The sequence below is a fragment of the Tachypleus tridentatus genome, chromosome 4, assembly GCF_004210375.1.
Source record: "Tachypleus tridentatus isolate NWPU-2018 chromosome 4, ASM421037v1, whole genome shotgun sequence".
Taxonomy (NCBI): Eukaryota; Metazoa; Arthropoda; class Merostomata; order Xiphosura; family Limulidae; genus Tachypleus; species Tachypleus tridentatus.
This window is the reverse complement of record NC_134828.1, coordinates 12,381,453-12,402,455: the sequence shown is the minus strand read 5'-3', so window position 1 is coordinate 12,402,455 and position 21,003 is coordinate 12,381,453. Positions and strand designations below refer to the sequence as shown.

Genomic DNA, 21,003 nt, shown 5'->3' with positions numbered 1-21,003 from the left:
ATGGATTCATCTTATGTACCATATATTATTTAATTTTGGCTAACTTGATAATGGATACCATAACTGTAAGAACTACTGCTTCTACAGGGAGAACACGTTGAAGAGAGAGATAGGCGAGAAGAAATATACCCTGGTTCGAGTCTTCATAAGGGCCCGCAAGGACCGCTTCCTGCCCCTGCCTCAGCCGACTGGATACAGCGGGGAACGCAGAGGTAAAAAGGGAGAATTTCGGTATTTCTGAGCTGGTTTGTTACTGACGCCTCATGTTTCTGTCCATGTGGAACAAAAGATATTCCTGCTTTGTTGCTCTTGTTGTGTTGACCTGCTTTATATCTCGTTACTTTGTTATCCAAGATATCTGGCCAGCATCGTGTCAAAGTCCTCTAGTGATTGGCTTTACAACTAGAGACTTCAGAGAAGGCTGAACAGTACAAATGTATCATTCACTGACCTCAAAGGTGTACTACTGACTGCTTTTTTTCTGTGTCAAATGACTGAATCATGTTTATGACGAGAAACAATTTTATTATATATAGGTATATATATATTTTTCATAATATGAGAATATATCTTATTTGGGTAGTGGGCTATTTGATGTACAGTAAATAATTTGCCTTTTATTCTTCAAATTTTCCTTTTATCACATAATTTACTGTAAACAGTTTCAATTGATATTTCATATTTTATTTTTCTACTTGAAACAGTCAAGGTATTCATTCAAGATTTTTCAAAATTTCTTTATATGAAACTTACCCTAAAGGTCAGTTGTAAGAAGAGAAAGCACATGTAACTAAACTGTGTTTAAGACAAGGGACAGAACACGAAAAGGATTTTACAGTATTCACGTAGAATTATTTTGTGTTTTCAAGGGTTAAAAAGTTTCATTTCTCTAAAGTAGATGCAGAATCGTCACCCATCTGTCTTTTCTTTCTTTGTTTTTAATACATTCCAAGTTAGTCTCACAAGATTGAAATATCTTGGATAGTATTCTCACACACTAATAAGGATGTAGATATTTGATGTGTTTAGTAATTACTTTTTGGTACCTCAGTGTAAGATGTTTTGAAATTGTTTGTTGTGTGATATTAGTATGTTTGGTGAGCGTAGTAAGATACGACATGTGAAATAACAATCATTACTTTTATATCATTGTAAATATCTGATTTTATATTTCTTGTTTGTCTGGTCTAATCAACATATTCTCAAGTTGTTTCAAGCTTTGATAAGTGAAAAACTCAAATATACTTCTTTCAGTACCTTTTGTAAAAGCATAATTCACTGTTTTTTTAATCACAACTTTATTTTGCTAAGTATCCACTGATGACCACTGGTTTTCAAGTAACAATTCCAGTCTAGATTGAAACTTTAGTTATATTTTATCTTGTGTAAATGGAAGAATTTTGTCACATTTTTGATATTAAAGCAACATTTTTTAGTTTCTCTGCTAACTTCATAGTTAAAGCAAATGGGTTTTGGTTTTGTTTTCTTTAAGGTAAACACTAATCTTAATGAAGATAAAGAAATTAACACGAATCTGTTGAGTGTTGTCTATTGTATATAATAAGCAGTGAAGTAATACTACGTGCACTTAATTAACAATTCGTATGACGGAGTGGCTGTTGGGTTATTATTTTTGCATATGGAATGATACTCAAACTCCATTTAAGATGGGTTGTTGTATGCTTATTGATAAGAAAGAAATCTAACTTCTCCCACTTATATTATCAATTTGTTAGTCAAGACTGGTATGTGAGTTTTGTATAATGCCTTGAGGACAAAAATGACTAAAGGAACATTTGATATCAGAAGAGAGAGAGCAGCTTTGGCATCATCAGTTAGATGGTTTTTGTCTATCACTTTAAGAGCTACTTAAGAAAAAACAACAACAGAGCCTTTAAACACACTACAGTTTACCTAAATGATAACTTTACAACCAGAGGAAAGTGTGTTTTAACATGGGTTTTGATTTTTATTTTAACAAAGTAAATGTTGTCTTTGTATTTTGTGTATGGTATTGATAATATATAATAAAATATGGTACACAACAAAAGTGTTGATTGTTCTGTCGTGTGCACTGTGTATGCTCTTGTTCTTCTTGTAACCCATTTGTGCAAACACTTATAAGGAAGGACACTTTTATATTATTTAATTATCTCAATTCTGGTGTTTCAAAAATAAAACTTTACAATACTCCAACATGTTCAAACGTCCCAAAATACTCTTCACGTGGGAGAGGCTTGTGATAAGACAATAATGACTGAGTTAATTTTATATAATAAATTACTAGAATAATCACTTTTAATATTTGTTCATATGTTCATCTTTGTCGCATGTTTTATTAGACCTGACTCATGCAGGTAACCTTTCTGTAGCTTTGTACAAAATTCAGTAAACAAACAAATCGTTTTATGTACTGTATTTTAAAAGTAGGTTGTGGATGCTCCTTTCTTGGGTGTGTCTCTCTCTTACTCCATGTTTTAAAAATCTGTAATTTCTTCAATACATTTTTCTTTTTCTTCTGTAGCAGTAGCGAGACTTTCTTTTATTACAGTAATGAGTACTAGGTCTTTTTTTATTCTGAATAATTATTTAGTACTAACGTTTCCTATTGGGCAATACTAACATTTCGGTTTTTCATTGTAACCAGATACTGATATTAATTCTTCACCTATAACAGAAGAACAAAATTCACGTGAAGGTAAGTAGTATAATTGTAATTAACTATTCCGTTAGTTACTAATATATTTATTTTAGGTTACATGTAACCAATTTATGAACTACATGTACTGTGTTTTAGTTAGATAAGCAAAATAAACTTAAATAACTCAGTTTTGATTTATTGGTGGAATTAAAATATTTTTTTTATCAGTAGCCGTCAGCGATTAAAAATAAATATAAAGTGTATACAAGATGCTTTGTTAAATTTTTCACAATATATTTTAGTAAGTATAATTTCGGATATATTTTCACTAAAGGTAAGGTTGAAAATATATTGTGTTAAGCAGAGGCCTCGCACAACGCGAAACATCATGCAGTTGGCCTAGTGTGTAATATCGCAAAGCCACAATGTTATTTGCTTACCCAACTTAATTTTGATTACTAAATAGTGAGCTAAAAGAAATTTAAAAGTTATTTAATTACGTAATTTTCATTTTTTTTTTCAAATTATTAAGCTTCTAAATTACCTTTTTGAAGTTTTCATTTTTAATTCGTAAATTGTAATTTACTAGCAAAGGTAAAAAACGAATCTGTCAGACACTGCCTGCTATAACTTTTACCAGTTTAAATACATTTAGTAGTGGTAGAGACGTTATTCATAAACATCTATTTAGACTGTACGTTTTATTAATTTTACTTAAATTTTTCTCACCTATAATTACATTCATTTAACATCCGAGTTGAATGCGAGCATTCTGTTGTAAAAACCATACGAATTAATACAACAGCTTTTTTATAAATGAACTATTGCCCTCTAGTGGCAATCACATTTTTTTAATAAAATGGGAATCGCGCAATTGACTTACGTACACTAAAATAAGACAGAAATGTTTTTTATTCAATCAACTACAAATTTAGAATGGCTGTATTAAGACGTTTACCTTTATGTATACATTTTAGTGAACTTTTAGTATAATCATGTACGTTTAATCCAATATGTATTATTTTTATCTGTGGCACTTTGAGTTCGTTTTACTTTATCGTACAGTAATCTAAATTAATTTAGGGATATAAATAATGTTACGATATTTATTAAAATTCTTTGTTTAATACTATATACCGGATCAACTGATTAATGACTGTATGTGTGTTTGTTAAATATTCATCTTTCACCAGAGGTGAAATTGAAAAAAAAACCAACTTAGATATAGAGGCTAATTCATTCTTTGATGGCCCTAACCCATCTGTTGTGGACTGAAGTTGCATCTATTTTTATTGAAGGTAGTGGTTGTGGCGCTTAAAATCAATTAGAAAAATTATTTTCAGTTTGTTTTTTCTTTCATTCTCTAAATTAACAGAATTAACCAGTTGGAATTTTGAAAGATTTCATAATAGTCTGCAATAATATTGGAATTGGTTCTTTTTTAAGAAACTTTTTGATACACAGAAAATCTCCTATGGGACACAGCATTAAACGCAAGGTCCAAGTTAGTGTGACGGCACAGCTTTTACACCATCTCCGTGTTGTAATGACAGTCTATTCTCAGTTATCTACTACATGTTTTACCTTTAATATACGATTTATAACCAACTTTTGTCGTTGCATTGTTGGTGTTAGTAGTTAACAATACCAACGATAACCGTTTCAGGCGATAATGCAAACAACAGAACAATCTTGATAAATATTACGTTTCTTGTATTTTTAGTGGTACATTTTGTTTGATACTTTACATTTTTCTCTTCGGACAAAATGTTTGTAATATTTCAACCGTGCGATGTCCACCATGGCCATATCTTAAAAAAAATTGCGTATTTAAACATTCCGATTATTTCTGTGTTCGTTGTAGCCCACTTGGGTCAGTGAGTTTTTTTGGTATGGGGGCGAAACGCATCGTCTACAATGGATGTAGCAGATTCGGTGTGGTGGAAATATTATACATACATACAATCTTCCCTCCGGAAAAAAAATTTTAGAGTCCGAAGAAAACAAGGAGGTGTTGAAATATACTAATTATTTTATGATAACTTTTAATTAAATGTAATTACGTTTTGTAGTAGTAAAAGGTGTTCGCATAATAACAATTGTTACTGCACGAGTCGTCTGTTAAATTCAGGCCAGTAATAATAAGTGAGTAAAGTTTTCAGTCGGTAGGCGGCAGGTAAAGTGTTTAACCATTATTAAATATTGCGTATATTCAGTTACTCGATTGACTAGTCTTGAATACACAAGTTTATTTTGATGCTAGTCGCTGTTTTATTAGCGAGGAATTATCTGGTGAAAGCAAACACATTATTAGTGAACTTAGGCCTACATCTACGTACAAATGATAGCAGCTTTAAGCCTGTTTTTGTTTTATTTTGCGCCAAGTCATTCGAGAGCTATATGCACTAAAGTCCCTAATTTAGCAGCGGTAATCTACACGAGAGAGCTAGTCATCACCACCCGCCACCAACTCTTACACTACTATGTTTTTTTTTGTTGTTTTTTTTTACCAACGAATAAAGCTTGTATAAAAGGTTAAGGGAGAAATAAGCTAAGTTGTAAAAATTAAGTGAACTGAACTTCGCATTATTTAATCAAATAATTTATAAGGACCAGCTCAACGAAAGAACAAGTCATAAATTAATATGCACAAATAAACTATTTGAACCGATAAACTGAAATACTTATAAATGTGTACAGGAAATCTTAGCCTAAGAGTTAGTGATAGGTGGTGTTGACTAGCTGCATTCTCTGGTTTAACGCTTCTAAATTAGAGACTTCTAGCGCAGATGGCCGTCTTATGGCTTTGCTCGAAATGCAGCAAACGTATATTATATAAAGATATATATTTTTTGTAGAGAAGAAAAATACAACATCTATTTAAAAAATAAAATTGCAGCCACGAAATAAATATCCAACATCCGGCACACAAATCATAGGGTGGTTCATGCGTTATGTGCCCTGGTGAATTATCTATAAGAGTAAAAACTTAAACGCTTATTACTAATAATAAAATATTACAATTGCTGAAGTTATGGCACTAATTTGTATCCTTATTGTGTATGAAAATAAATTTATAAATAATTTTACCAATCCGGAATTATTAGGTTGTCCAGAAATAAATGACGGAATTTTCATGATGACATTTAGAATCTGAAATTGAGTAACTTATCATTGATTGTTTGGTTTAATCCAACGTCTGTTTCTAACAAGGTGTCTTAATTGTCTGCTGTTTTAACTCTACTCAGAGTTAGTTTCGCAACTCTCAAGGCAGCATGGACAAGAACTTTTCATTGATGAACAGAGAACAACGTTTCGACCTTCCTGTTCTCTGCTTATCAATAAAAGTGTTAATACCAGCCGTTCTGAGATGCATTTTTATTTCAAGTGGGTTTCTCGTCATCAAGAAGAAGGACTTTCGTCTGATTTTCCTCTACGACTTCAAACTTGGACGAAAAACTACCAAAACTACACGGAACATTAACTAGGCATTTGGCAATGGATCTGTTACTGAACGTGCAGTTCAATGTTGGTTCTAAAAGTTTTAACATGGAGATGAAAGTCTTGAAGACTATGAAAGTCGTGGAAGGAAGCCATTCTTAGATGAAAACACATTAAGTTGAGACAGACAGTACGTGAGCTTGAAGAAAAGCTAGGCACAAGCAAATCAAACATTGTCAAACTGCCTGAGTGCGATTAGAAAGACAGTTGGATATGTGGGTTCTACAGGTGCTGACTGAAGATCAAGAAAATTGGCGTTATAATCAGACCTGTCAAGGATGATGCTTCAAAAATTGAACGAATTGGGAATCGAGGTTCTACCTCATCCACCTTATTCCCCAGACCTTTCCCTTACAGATTTTATTTTTTCAAGCATTTTGACAACTTTTTGAAGAATAAACGCTTCCAAAACCAGGTAACTCCAGAAGAAGCTTTGAGGGAGTTCATTGACCATAGAAACTCTGAATTCTACAGTAAGGGCATAATCAGCATCGTTACAAGTTGGACAAAGTATATATGTAAAAACGGCTGGTTTGGGTTGATAAAATTTGTTATGTAGAGTAGCGAACAACGTTTCGACCTTCTACGGTCATCGTCTGGTTCATATAGAAAGAAAGATGTAACTGACCGGTAGATGACCATATGTTTGAAGGGGGTTGTGTAACTGAGTATAGGAATGTAGAGGGCGTGCTTAGATGTTTGATTATATTTATTAATATAGGTATAAAGTTGTTCCTTTGTATTTGTTTATTTTGGGCTTGAATTGTTGTATGATTAAGGCTTCTTTAATTTTGCGTTTGTTTATGTTTGTTTGTTTATTTAGTATTTGGGTGTTTTGTATGGTTATGTTGTGTTTATTTGACTTGCAGTGTTCGAAAACGTATGAAGGTGACTTTTTATGTTCTTTGAATCTGGTTTCCATTTTTCTACTTGTTTCTCCAATATAGAAGTCGTGGCAGTTATCACACTGTATTTTATAAATAATGTTGGTGTGGTGTTTGTCAGTGTAGTTTTTTACATAGTATAGACCTTAGTTTTGTGCCTGGTTTTTGAATAAATTTGGTACCAACTGGAATGTCATATTTTGTTACTAGTTTTTGCCAAATGTTGGTTATTTGTCTGCTGATGTCGGGAGTATATGGTATGCAGCAGTATATGGTTTCGTGATTTTTTGATTCGAGAGATATATATACTTTTGATAGTTGATTTTGCTTTCTGTCTAGGTGTGTGCGTATAATGTTTTCTACGGTTTGTGGAGGAAACTTATTGATGTTGATGAAGTATTGTTTTATTTTGTCTAATTCATCGTTAATTTTATCTGGTGAGCATAGTTTTATGGCTGTGTTTATTTGGTTTCTTAGTATATTGAGTTTTTGTTTTGTTTCATGTGCTGAGTCCCAAGGAATGTATAGTCCAGTATGGGTGATTTTTTCGGTAGATTCCTGTTTTAAATTGTGTATCGGTTCTTGTAATTTTGAGGTTAAGAAATGATATTTGATTGCTTTCTTCCTGTTCACATGTGAAATTAATGTTGGGATGTATAGAGTTAATGTGATTGAAAAAATTAAGTTTGTATTCTGTAGATCTGAATCCTGCAATTGTGTCATCTACATATCTGTACCAGTATAGTGGTGGATGTAATGCTGTGTTAATTGCTTGTGTTTCAACTTGTGTCATAAAAATATTGGCTAGAACTGGTGATACTGGGTTGCCCATGCTTAGACCATTTGTTTGTATATAGTTGTGGTTGTTGAACATAAAGCTCGTCTTCATCGTGGTGAATTCTATGAGGGTTGCTAATTGGTTGCTGGGAATGTCTATTGATGAGTTAGGGTCTCGGATATAGAGTTCTAAGGCTATCTTTCAGGCTTCAGTGGTTGGAACTTCTGTAAAGAGGGATATAACATCGAAACTGGCCATTAAGCCTTTATGATTAAGTTGATTAAGATTAGACTTGAAATTTAGTCTTTGATGAATGAGCTGGCTGATGTTACATATTTGGAGAATGCTCATGCTATGTATTTACAATGATTGTAATTAAACGATTCATATGTGGACATTATTGGTCATAATGGACAATCTGGTTTATGAGGTTTGGGGATGCCGTATATTTGTGGCGTGCGTGAGTCGGTTTTACGTAGGTTGGAATAAAGTGTTTGTCAAAGTGTGTTGGCTTTTTTCATATTTAGTATTTTGTTTAGTTACTCAGTTACACAACCCTTTTCAAACATGTGGTCAGCTGTCGGTCAGTTACCTCTTTCTTTCTTTGTGAACCTGACGATGACCGAAGAAGGTCGAAACGTTGTTCGCTCCTCTACATAAAAATTTTCTCAACCCAAACCAGCCGTTTTTACATATATATTTCTCTACAAGTGGGTTTTTGTCGTCATCACTGATTGGACAAAGTATGTTGAAGCAAATGGTGCTTACTTTGATTAAAGTATGTTTTACAACACTGGTTTATACTTTTCTAAACTTTGCAGTTAAAAAACGACATTTATTTCTGGACAACCTTATCATATAGATAAGTTGGCGTTTTAGTTAGTATTAATAATCTAGTAATAAGTAATTATATTGTTAACATTCATCTTATAGATTGAGTAAACTTCTATATCAGGTACTTAAGCAAATTATTTAGATTTAAACATTTACATAATTACTAACAATAATATCTATAATAAACGTCGGCATGGCTGGGTGGTTAGGGCTCTCCACTTGCAATCTGAGAGCCGTAGGTTGAAATTCCCGTCACACAAAAATATGCTCGCCCTTTCAGCCGTGGAAGCGTTATAATGTGACGATCAGTCCCACTATTCGTTGGTAAAAGAATAGCCCAAGAGTTGGCGGTGAGTGGTGATGACTAGCTGCCTTCCCTCTGGTCTTACACTGCTAAATTAGGGACGGCTAGCGCCGACAGCCCTCGTGTAGCTTTACGCGAAATTAAAAAACAAACTAAAGAACTGATTTCAAGTTTTTTAGACGTCCTTCTCAAAGGATAATGCATCAAAAATACCATATAGAGTATTACATTCACAGCTTTTTTAGATATTGTAAAATAGTTAGCAATATGCAATTTTAAATAATTAAGATATTAATACAAAAACTAATTGTTAATGACATTTGATGAAAGAGACCTTAATCGAATAATTGAAGTATTTCATAATAAATATAAAAATTATTTAAATAAATTTGAAAAGATTAGCATAAATAAACTTATAATATTATATGTCACCCAAGTGACACAGCGGCATATCTGGAGACTTAAGTTGCTGAGAGAACCCCCCCCCCCCCACACACCTTTATATAGTGGGACTAATGTAGTTGTATCACCTTCCCTATATGAGACCTGCCAGTGTGTGGATGATCTTAGGCAATTGTCACCCAACTGCACCTGGTCAAGTACACTTGCAAATATAAAACAAGCATTTTCTCCAGCAGTCAAACCCTGAAAAAGTCCAGTAGTTTCACACCCTAAACAACAAGTGCAGGGTGAAGAGAAACTCCAGTTCCTGACCGCCCCTGATTTTATTCTGTGGTTGTTTGAGACTCGAAATATTTAAAATCGAAATAAGTGCCAGTGGAAAAAACAAAAACAAACAGAAATTAAAAAAAGTTGTAGCTTTTTTAGAGCCACTGAAAGTCCAGGTGGTTGCTAGAAAGGGTGGAATATGAGAGATATACCAGTAATTTATGTTAGGCTTAATATTTATGTCCACACATCCTATTGGTGACTGGACTAATAACCTCCAGAACAATCTTACTGTCTCCCCTGTTGGTGTATTATATTCTAACAATTTTCTTTCTTAATGTTTTTGCTTCTCTTTTTTGTTTTCCTTTTTTTTTTTCTGTGAGCCACCATATTCCCACTTCTGATTGCAGATAGCGAAAGATTGTAAATATATGGGACGTTATGGGGTTGAGGGCCCATATTTACTTTTTGTTAATGTGTACGATCGGAGAAACTGAGTTAAACCTTCAAAGCAGTTTGGGAATGACTTCTTGCGATACCAAAACAAAAATCAGGGTAAACTACAAAATGACCCACCTTATGATTTGTACCTTGATGTCGGGTTTTCAATTTTTGGCTACATTTTTATTTTTCAATTTCCTTATTTTTTTTTCTCTTCTACAAAATTATATTAAGTTATATTTCGTCAAATATTTGTATTTATTGTGTAAAACTTACGCTGTCTTATCCTTCTTTCGTTTTCAGTGTAATGTTTTAAAAAATCGTAGCTTATTTGTTTGTTTTTTGAATTTCGCACAAAGCTACTCGAAGGCTATATGTCCTAGCCGTCCCTAATTTAGCAGTGAGACTAGAGGGAAGGCAGCTAGTCGTCACCACCAACCGCCAACTCTTGGGCGATTCTTTTACCAACGAATAGTGGGACTGATTGTCACATTATAACGCCCCCATGGCTGAAAGGGCGAGCATGTTTAGCGCGACGGGGATGCGAACCCGCGACCCTCAGATTAGGAGTCGCACTCCTTAACACGCTTGGCCATGCCGGGCCAGCTTAGTTGTATACATTAGTTTGTTTTTTAGAAAATGTTGGATCCATTTGAAAAACAGCTTTATTTGTGGACTGAAAGTAAACACCTTATCTGTGTTGTTCAGGGAACTAAACTCTATTTGCTAAGTCACTGAAAATTCTTTGTACTGATGTTAGCTATATTTTCAATATTTTAATTTAGATGTTTGTTAAAATTGGCGTCGTCTGAAAATTTAAGGTTAAGAATCCATAAACTTCGTATAGTAAGTAGAAAACCAGAACTGATTTTAAAATGATTGTGTGACTTGGTGTATTATTTTGTGAGTCAGTTGATAGAACAGTAAGTTAGTGTGTTCGCTATCTATTGATTAGTAAGGAAATTCTGTAAGCAACTAAACTTAAGTTAGGCATATCTAAGTTTCTGTTGAAACATTATAAAGGTAGGCCTACAACTGAAATTAGTTTGTATCAAACATTATTGAAGTAATAAACTCATTCATTATCCTTACGTGCATTGGTCTTGGCTATATTTTTAGCAAATAATCCAGAGAAACCATCCCAATAAAAAACAATTTACAAAAAATACACACCGAACACGTGAGGACCCGGCATGTCCAGGTGGTTGGGGTACTCGACTCGCAATTTGAGGGTCGCGGGTTCGAATTCCCGTCACACCAAACATGCTTGCCCGTTCAGCCGCGGGTGCGTTATAATGTGAGGGTCAGTTCCACTATTCATTGGAAAAGAGTTGCCCAAGAGTTAGCGGTGGGAGGCGATGACTAGCTGCCTTTTTTTCTAGTTTTACACTGCTAAATTAGGGACGGCTAGCGCAGATAGCCATTGAGTAGGTTTGCGCGAAAATTCAAAAGAAACAAACAAACCGAACACGTGGAATCAGGTATATGTTATACATACCACGAAAGTATCTAGTTGTTACAACGTGCAAGACCTATTCGTTTCTAATAACAGCTTATATATTCCAGTCAGTGCTACCAACACATCTCATGGCTTTGGCTTTAGTTTTACCTACAACATTCAACAGATTAAATGTTAAAATCCAGTAAAAAGGTATCAGTAGGCCTAACAAGGTAAAAACAGTAATTATAAACACACACACTAGACTGCAGTTGTTTCTCTCTACATTCCTTTTGATTAATCCAATGTAAGTTTCAAATCACTACTAGGTAAAAATATTATTTTAAATTATTTTTTGTTTGCCATATATGATGGCCCAGGTTCACAGTTTGTTTAGAAATTTTGTAATTTGTTTATTTGTTGAAATGATTGAGAGGCTTTGTGAAACATCTAGAACAGGGGGTTAGTTATAAATACGAGAAGTTTAACGAAGTAACAGGGTTAGTGTTAGCGATTTAATACAATGTTATTCGATTGATCAGCTGTGAAATTGCACAATTAAGTTTCCATTTAAACATGAATTGTAAAATGTAGGCCTGAAAGTTGCAGTAGTATTCAAGCTTGTAGAAATATTAAGAGAGAGGTAGATTAACCTGTTAAAACGTTATGTAGACTGAATTATCTTCATCAGATAATTTAAAAGAAGGACTTTGCAACACGATATTACATACAGTACAAATTATTTACCATTTAAAACGCAAAAATCCGGCGAAACAAGAACCAACGTGTTTAACGATAACGACTAAAGTCACAACAGATTAATTTGTAACCCGTAAAGGCTTAATAAACAGGAATGTATAAAAACAAAACATATCTGCATTGTAATATGTTTTCCATCATTGTTGTTATAAGCTACATTTTTAATGCTTCATTTTAAATGTTACGTAATTATAACGTTAAGACCAGACAAGTTTAATAAGGTAGGCTTAAAACATTCAAAGAATTCTAAGGATGTAAACATAAAGCGTTACAGTACATTCAAAGTTAGATTATAAACACGATGTTTTAGATTATTTAGAGAGTGAGTTGAAAGGTAGTAAATAATACAGTTAAGAGAGCGCATAATTATTTGAAAGCAGAGTGAACCATTTATTTATCGTGGTTGCTGTGTACAACTAAGTTTATTTGTTTTACGTTAATTAACGCCATTTGTAACGTAGGCTTGCAACAGTTTATGACAGTGCACAGGAGTTCACGTTTGTAAAAATGTTAAAGAATGAAACAGACTGATTCTTTACAGTTTGTGTACAAAACGTTGACTTATTTTCAATATACAATTTAAAAGAGCCAACCAACGAAAAGAACAATGCTTTCATATTATCATTAAGAAAGGAAATTTAAGATAAAAGTTCCAAAGCAAAGGTAGGCGTGTCTAAGTACGTAACACCAAAGGTGTTTGAGGCACATATGTAATAAACAACATTCGAGACTAGCTGTTTTTTTTTATTATCAAAGTTTCTTAATTTAATGAACTACGACTTATTTAGTAACTTTCATTAATACATACCTAACGTATGTATGAAAAACTTTGTCACGAAGAAAATTATTTTTGATAGCAAAGTACAAACTGTTCTGTTTGAAATATTCAGTTGATAATGTATAAATTATTGGTTTTTTTTTTAAGTTTTGTATAACTGATCGTCATCAGTGTGAACATTATTGTATAAGTGATCTCACTTTCTAATACTTTATTTGAATCTCGTATCTAGTTGAAAATTTGAGTGAAAACAATAACAAAAAATAACCATTTCATGAATTTTATAGTCTTTATATTTTTATTATATGCTCTATTTATTTTTAACTGTGAATTAGAAACACAAGAATTTTCCCGTATAATTAAAAAAATGAATTTTTGTTATCAAAACCCCGTTTTTGTATTAGTTAACTTAATTAATATTCGACTGCAATAAAAGATCCTTCAACAAGAAAAGTTATTTCAATACTACTAGTACATTAGAAAGTTCGTTTCAAGAACTGAGGTTCAAGTTGTAAATTTCATTTCTAACAAAAAAACGAAAGTTACCAAAACAGAATTTTTGTTCAGTCACATACCAAATTTTAAATTTTTTATTCAAAATTGCATAAACCGACTGATAACGTCAGATGGGTACTATTTTTAAAGCCTAATAGCTATGTATATATTTTAAACACAATATAATAACATAACGTTCTGAGACAACATGGGATCTATTACTCCATCTTGACTGTTCCACACTCTAAACTAAATTTAACTTTTAAAAAACAACAACAATAACATTGTAAATCCAGCCCTTATCGTTGAAATGCACAGGAAGCTTTTTAAATTTATTGCGTCTACAACATCTGAAGGGAACCCATTCCATCAGCCAGCCACCTGTTAGAAAAATAAAATTTTCAGCCAATTACCCTGTTAGAAAAATAAAACTGTCTTAAATGAAGTTGACTCCTACTATGCCAAAATTTATATTTGTGTCCCACAGTCCAATTATTCTCACTGTTAAAAAAAACAATGTGTCAATGGTATCAGATCCCTCTACAATATTAAACATATCAATCAGATCCCCTCTAGGTGTTCTCTTTTCAAGAAAAAAACACATCTGAGATATTTCAGCCTCTCCTCATATGACAACCACTTCATCCCAGCTACCATTTCAGTAACTCTCTTCTGAATTATTTTCAACAATTCAATATCATTCCTAAGGCAAGGAGTTTAAGACTGAACACAATATTCCAAATGTAGCCTAACCAGTGGCATATGAAATGAATTTATAACCTCTTTAGACTTGTATACAATATTTCTGTAGATACAACCCAAAACCCTATTTTCCCAACCGCTATCAATAGAAAACTGCAAGGATGGTTTTAGAGACTGATCAACTATTACGCCAAGGTCCATTTCTTTTATGACACTGTTAAAGTTATATCCATCCAAATTATACTTATAATTTAAATTATGATAACCCACCAGTATTATCTTGCAATTATTATAATTAAAATTCATCTGCCATTTATTTGTTCAACTCAATAAATGATCTAAATCCTTTTGTAAATCAGCAACATCCTCTTCACAGCCAGCAACACTCAAGACCTTGATATCATCAACAACTTTAAGTAATATTCTGACTATTCCTTCATCTGTCTTTGTAATTAATGTAAATAAAAAAGAACAAAGGTCCTAAAATTAAATCTTGAGGTACCTCACTTGCGACATTAATCCAGTTTGATTGAACTAAATCTCTAACAATCCCTGATTTCTTCTATCCAGCCACTTTTCTATCCAATTTGTTAACTTATATTCTACGCCTAAAGAGACAATTTTTTACAAGACTTTTTATGTGGTTCCTTGTCAAATGCTTTATGAAAATCCAGATTCATCAAATTTACATCACCACCCTCGTGTACAGAAACAATAAACCTTTCAAAGAATGTCAAAAAAAATTTGCAAGGCAAGATTTTCTCTTAGTGAAACCATGTTGACTATCCAATAAAATTCTAAACGTTGTTAAATTACTTTGGAAAGCATCTTTTAACAGACTTTACAAATCTTTTTTCGAAAACTAGTGGGTCTGTAATTACTGGGATAATTTATGTCACCTCTTTTGAAAAGAGGAGTTACATTAGCTAATATCCAATCCTCTAGTACCTGCCAACTATTCAAGGATTGGCGAAAAAATAACAGCGTATGGCTCACATGTCCATTCTTTAACCTCCTTTAAAACACTTGGGAAAATATTATCTAATCCAGGTGACTTATAATTATTTAAACTTCCCAATTTGTTCCTAACAAGCTCGTGGCCTGGCATGGCCAGGTGGTTAAGGCGCTTGAATCGTAATCCGAGGGTCACGGGTTCAAATCCTCGTCACACTAAACATGCTCGCCCTTTTAGCCATGAGGCCTTTATAATGTTCGGTCAATCTCACTATTCGCTGGTAGAATAGTAGTCCAAGAGTTGGCGGCGGGTGGTGATGACTATCTGCTTTCCTTCTAGTCTTTTACTGCTAAGGAGCCCGGCATGGCCAGGTGGTTAAGGCGCTTGACTTGTAATTCGAGGGTTAAGGGTTCGAATCCCCGTCGCACCAAACATGCTCGCCCTTTCAGCCATGGGGACGTTCTAATGTTACGGTCAATCCCACTATTCGTTGGTAAAAGAGTAGCCCAAGAGTTGGCGGTAGGTGGTGACGACTAGCTGCTTTCCCTCTAGTCTTACACTACTAAATTTGGGACAGCTAGTGCAGATAGCCCTCGTGTAGCTTTGCGCGAAATTCAAAACAAACCAATCATACCTCAAAAAATTTGTTAACCTTTTAAAAAAAGAAATCGTTACTAATATTTTTCACATTTTCAGCCAACCGTTTTTCATACATCACTTTCGATGTCGTAACTTCCTGTTTCACCAACTTTCGATGTCCTAACTTCCTGTTTCACCAACTTTCATGATCTTCTGTTCTATAATCTTCTAAATCTCTTGTCATACCACACAATTTAAATTTTTTAAATTTATGATACTTTAATTTTATAAGCGGCATAGTGACAGGTCTGTGGACAAACACCCCTAGAAACTACGTTTTGATAACCGTAATGGATAGAACACATAACTCATTGTATATCTTTGTGCCTAATACCAACTATCACCATCTTAATGTTATCTCTTATACTCTTTCTGAGCCAACCTGGTTTTTACTTCCAGCTAGTTATCCGTTTGTTTCTATAAGAAATATGTTCACCTTGAATATTTAAAAATTTATCTTTAAAAATTTCCACATCTGATCAGTAATGCCAAGTAATTCATCAGTTCTATTCACAACAGATAATTCTTGCTTTCATTAAGGTTTATACTTATAGTACACAAACACAAATATAACAGGAATGTATTCTCATGTAAACTGACAAAACCTATATTATAATTTACCTCGGATAGAAAGATAATAGAGAATGTTGATTGACAGTTTTATCCAGTTAAATGTAAATGAACTTTCACCAAGTGAGCAGAATATCTTAAAACAACTTATGTTATACATAATGTCATATGCTATGCATCTCCCTCTATATGTATATAGGACCCGGCATGGCCAGGTGGTTAGGGCGCTCGACTCGCAAATGGAGGGGCGGGGATTCAAATCCCCATCACATCAAACATGCTCGCCCTTTCAGCCGTGGGGGCGTTATACAGTGCGGTCAATCTTTCTATCCGTTGTTAAAAGAGTAGCTCAACAGTTGGCGATGGGTGATGATGACTAGCTACGTTCTTTCTAGTCTTACACTGCTAAATTAGGGACGGTTAGCACAGATAGCCCTCGCATAGTTTTTACGTGAAATTCAAAAACAACTAAACTATGTATATAACAATACATTCCATTAAACAAATCCTTGCATTAAGAAATGTTAATATTGTGATCAATTTTGCAGTGGAAAAAATTCATCTTTAACACTTTAAAACACAATGTTTTCACTGTATATAATTGATTACGGTATTAAATGCTTGTATTTTTCTGCTTTCAAACTTACGTCTCCATCGAGTTATTGGTTATATTGTTCCGCCATCTGTTGGCATTTATGTCGTTATACAGAATTGAAGTTTTGTAACAGCCATTGTAAAAACGAATTATTCTTAAAATAACTAAATATAAATTTAAGTTGAGGATAATACTTTTTCTTCTCAGTACTGTGACTTTTTTATGTGTTGTTAATTGTGTGTATTTCACAAAATGCATGTTTATGTTTAGATAAACTTATTACAGAATTGCGCGACGCATTGTTGTTATGTTACCTCTATATTTGTATATGTAACTAAGAAATTCCCGTAGGAACTTACTCGATATAAATATAAAACTGATTTAACGCTAGGTCGATGCACATAGTTTAGAATAAGGGCTATTTTTTAAAGACTCCACACATGTTATTCCATTACAAATCATCTTTATGTTGTTTTTATACTACGCTTAGACATTTACAAATAAAACTTCACCAGAAAATGTGAGTAAATACAGGGTAGCCCGTAAGTCACTACCCATCCATATATCTTATGTATCCAGTGTATCTGTGTACTGTCCCTCATTCTCGCTGCATAATATTATGCGACGCCATGTTCTGTGAGACATTTTCCTCAACATAGAAGGGGTTATTGTTCCAAATGCCGCGGTAACAGCTGCCTTCAACTCATCATTAGTATTACTGAATATAATATAATAACATATGGATGGGTAGGGTCTTACGGGCCACCCTGTATTTTGAGTCTTTGTTCTGATTTTAATACGTGTTTTTTATTACTAATCGAGAACCTTCTTAACTTTAACTTTTCCCAAGTTACTGTTTCTTTTATTTGCTTTACTAACAGAAACAAAAAGGTAAATTATTCATTTGTTAGCGGTTGTTTGTTTTCTTCACTAATAACAGAAGATTTTGGAAACACCCTTCCTTCATTACTTGTGTGTTTTATTTATCACCACCAGGAGATGCTGATAAAATTCCTCCTTCGTCTTTGTGGAAAGTTCCTAAAGCGCCATCTGAACAAAAAGGTACTGTTTGTTTGTTTGTTTTGAATTTCGCACAAAGCTACTCGAGGGCTATCTGTGCTAGCCTTCCCTAATTTAGCAGTGTAAGATTAGAGGGAAGACAGCTAGTCATCACCACCCACCGCCAACTCTTGGGCTACTCTTTTACCAACGAATAGTGAGACTGACGGTACAATATAACGTCCCCACGGCTGAAAGGGCGAGCTGAAAGGGGGTTCAGTGCCCACAATTAGCACAGTGGTAATATCCCACGATATAACTGTGCGCTTAGACACTAAACAAACACAGACAATTAGTTTGATTGATACGAAGTTTCGTCACACCAAACATGCTCGCCAAGTGACACACAGTCTTGGACTAGTATATATGTAAAAACGGCTGGTATGGGTTGAGAAATTTTTTTATGTAGAGGGCTGAACAACGTTTCGACATAAAAATTTTTCTCAACCAATACCAGCCATTTTTACATATATAATTTTCTCTACAAGCCATCACGCGTCTTGGACCAGAACTAGTTGACATGTGATTGACACACACTCTTAGATTATAGCTGGTGAATATTTGAGTGACACATACGGTATTATATAAGAACTGATTAACACGTGTTTAACACACAGTCTTGGATCGTAATTAGTTAATATATGGGTGACACACAGTCTTGGATCGTAATTAGTTAATATATGGGTGACACACAGTCTTGGGTAATAGCTAAATAATATGTGGGTGACGCACAGTCTTTGATTGTAGCTGGATGATATGTGAGTGACACACAGTTAGATCAGAGCTGCATGACATACGGATTGCCCACAGTGGTTGAATCAGTAGTTTAAATGCATCTTAAGCTAACACTTATGGAAATAATATAATCAAAAAGAAAATGTCAAAGTGAAAGAAACTGGTGACAAGTTGTATATTGTTTAGGTAAGTATGTTGTTAATATTCGTTATAGAGCGTAATCACACCATTTTTATAAAATTAATTACCATACTTCCACCAGTGAACAAACCTGTTATGACGTTTCTTTTTGTTGATCAATTAATAAACCAATAGATATATTTTTTATGTAACAGTTAGTTTTAGAACAATGTTAATATACATGTTTCCTTTTTCTTGCAACGAACATTATTAATATATTTTACTATTTATTTATAAAAATAAATTAGCTGGGTGGTTGGTTGTTGCATTTTTTTAGAGCAAAGCCATATTAGGCTATTTGATATGTGAGCTGCAGGGAATCGAACAATGTATTTTAACGTTATACATCTATAGACTGACAGCTTTCCCACTGGAGGATAATATATATTTAAACAGGTCCCTAATTTGTTCTCTGATTGCTGTTTCAGCCAACAATACTAAATATAAATTATAGAAAACACTACTGAGGTTTTTGTTTCTTTTTAACCAACAATACTAAATATAAATTATAGAAAACACTACTGAGGTTTTTGTTTCTTTTAACCAACAATACTAAATATAAATTATAGAAAACACTGCTGAGGTTTTTGTTTCTTTTAACCAACAATACTAAATATAAATTATAGAAAACACTGCTGAGGTTTTGTTTCTTTTAATAACAATACTAAATATAAATTATAGAAAACACTGCTGAGGTTTTTGTTTCTTTTAACCAACAATACTAAATATAAATTATAGAAAACACTGCTGAGGTTTTTGTTTCTTTTAACCAACAATACTAAATGTAAATTATAGAAAACACTACTGAGGTTTTTGTTTCTTTTTAACCAACAATACTAAATATAAATTATAGAAAACACTACTGAGGTTTTTGTTTCTTTTTAACCAACAATACTAAATGTAAATTATAGAAAACACTACTGAGGTTTTTGTTTCTTTTTAACCAACAATACTAAATATAAATTATAGAAAACACTACTGAGGTTTTGTTTCTTTTAACCAACAATACTAAATGTAAATTATAGAAAACACTACTGAGGTTTTGTTTCTTTTAACCAACAATACTAAATATAAATTATAGAAAACACTACTGAGGTTTTGTTTCTTTTAACCAACAATACTAAATATAAATTATAGAAAACACTACTGAGGTTTTGTTTCTTTTAACCAACAATACTAAATATAAATTATAGAAAACACTACTGAGGTTTTGTTTCTTTTAACCAACAATACTAAATATAAATTATAGAAAACACTGCTGAGGTTTTTGTTTCTTTTAACCAACAATACTAAATGTAAATTATAGAAAACACTACTGAGGTTTTTGTTTCTTTTAACCAACAATACTAAATATAAATTATATAAAACTCTACTGAAGTTTTTGTTTTTTTCAACCAACAATACTAAATATAAATTATAGAAAACACTACTGAGGTTTTTGTTTCTTTTAACCAACAATACTAAATATAAATTATAGAAAACACTGCTGAGGTTTTTGTTTCTTTTAACCAACAATACTAAATATAAATTATAGAAAACACTACTGAGGTTTTTGTTTCTTTTAACCAACAATACTAAATATAAATTTTAGAAAACACTACTGAAGTTTTTGGTTTTTTTCAACCAACAATACTAAATATAAATTATAGAAAACACTACTGAGGTTTTTGTTTCTTTTAACCAACAATACTAAATATAAATTATAGAAAACACTACTGAGGTTTTTGTTTCTTTTTAACCAACAATACCAAATATAAATTATAGAAAACACTACTGAGGTTTTTGTTTCTTTTTAACCAACAATACTAAATATAAATTATAGAAAACACTACTGAGGTTTTTGTTTCTTTTAACCAACAATACTAAATATAAATTATAGAAAACACTGCTGAGGTTTTTGTTTCTTTTAACCAACAATACTAAATGTAAATTATAGAAAACACTACTGAGGTTTTGTTTCTTTTAACCAACAATACTAAATATAAATTATAGAAAACACTACTGAGGTTTTGTTTCTTTTAACCAACAATACTAAATATAAATTAT

The 21,003-nt window shown here is 32.9% G+C and overlaps 2 protein-coding genes across 3 annotated transcripts in view; both read left to right on the top strand.

The window, feature by feature from the left end:
* Positions 1 to 21,003, top strand: part of LOC143248232 (inaD-like protein) — a 225,622-nt gene that overhangs the window by 95,321 nt on the left and 109,298 nt on the right. The gene's annotated exons all lie outside the window — the stretch shown is intronic.
* The window catches only part of LOC143248576 (uncharacterized), a 29,323-nt gene continuing 8,526 nt past the window's right edge, over positions 207 to 21,003 (top strand). The window contains exons 1-3 of the mRNA XM_076497041.1: positions 207 to 212; positions 2,648 to 2,698; positions 17,980 to 18,045. The gene's annotated coding sequence lies outside the window, so the exon portion shown is untranslated. The remainder of the gene's footprint in view (positions 213 to 2,647; positions 2,699 to 17,979; positions 18,046 to 21,003) is intronic.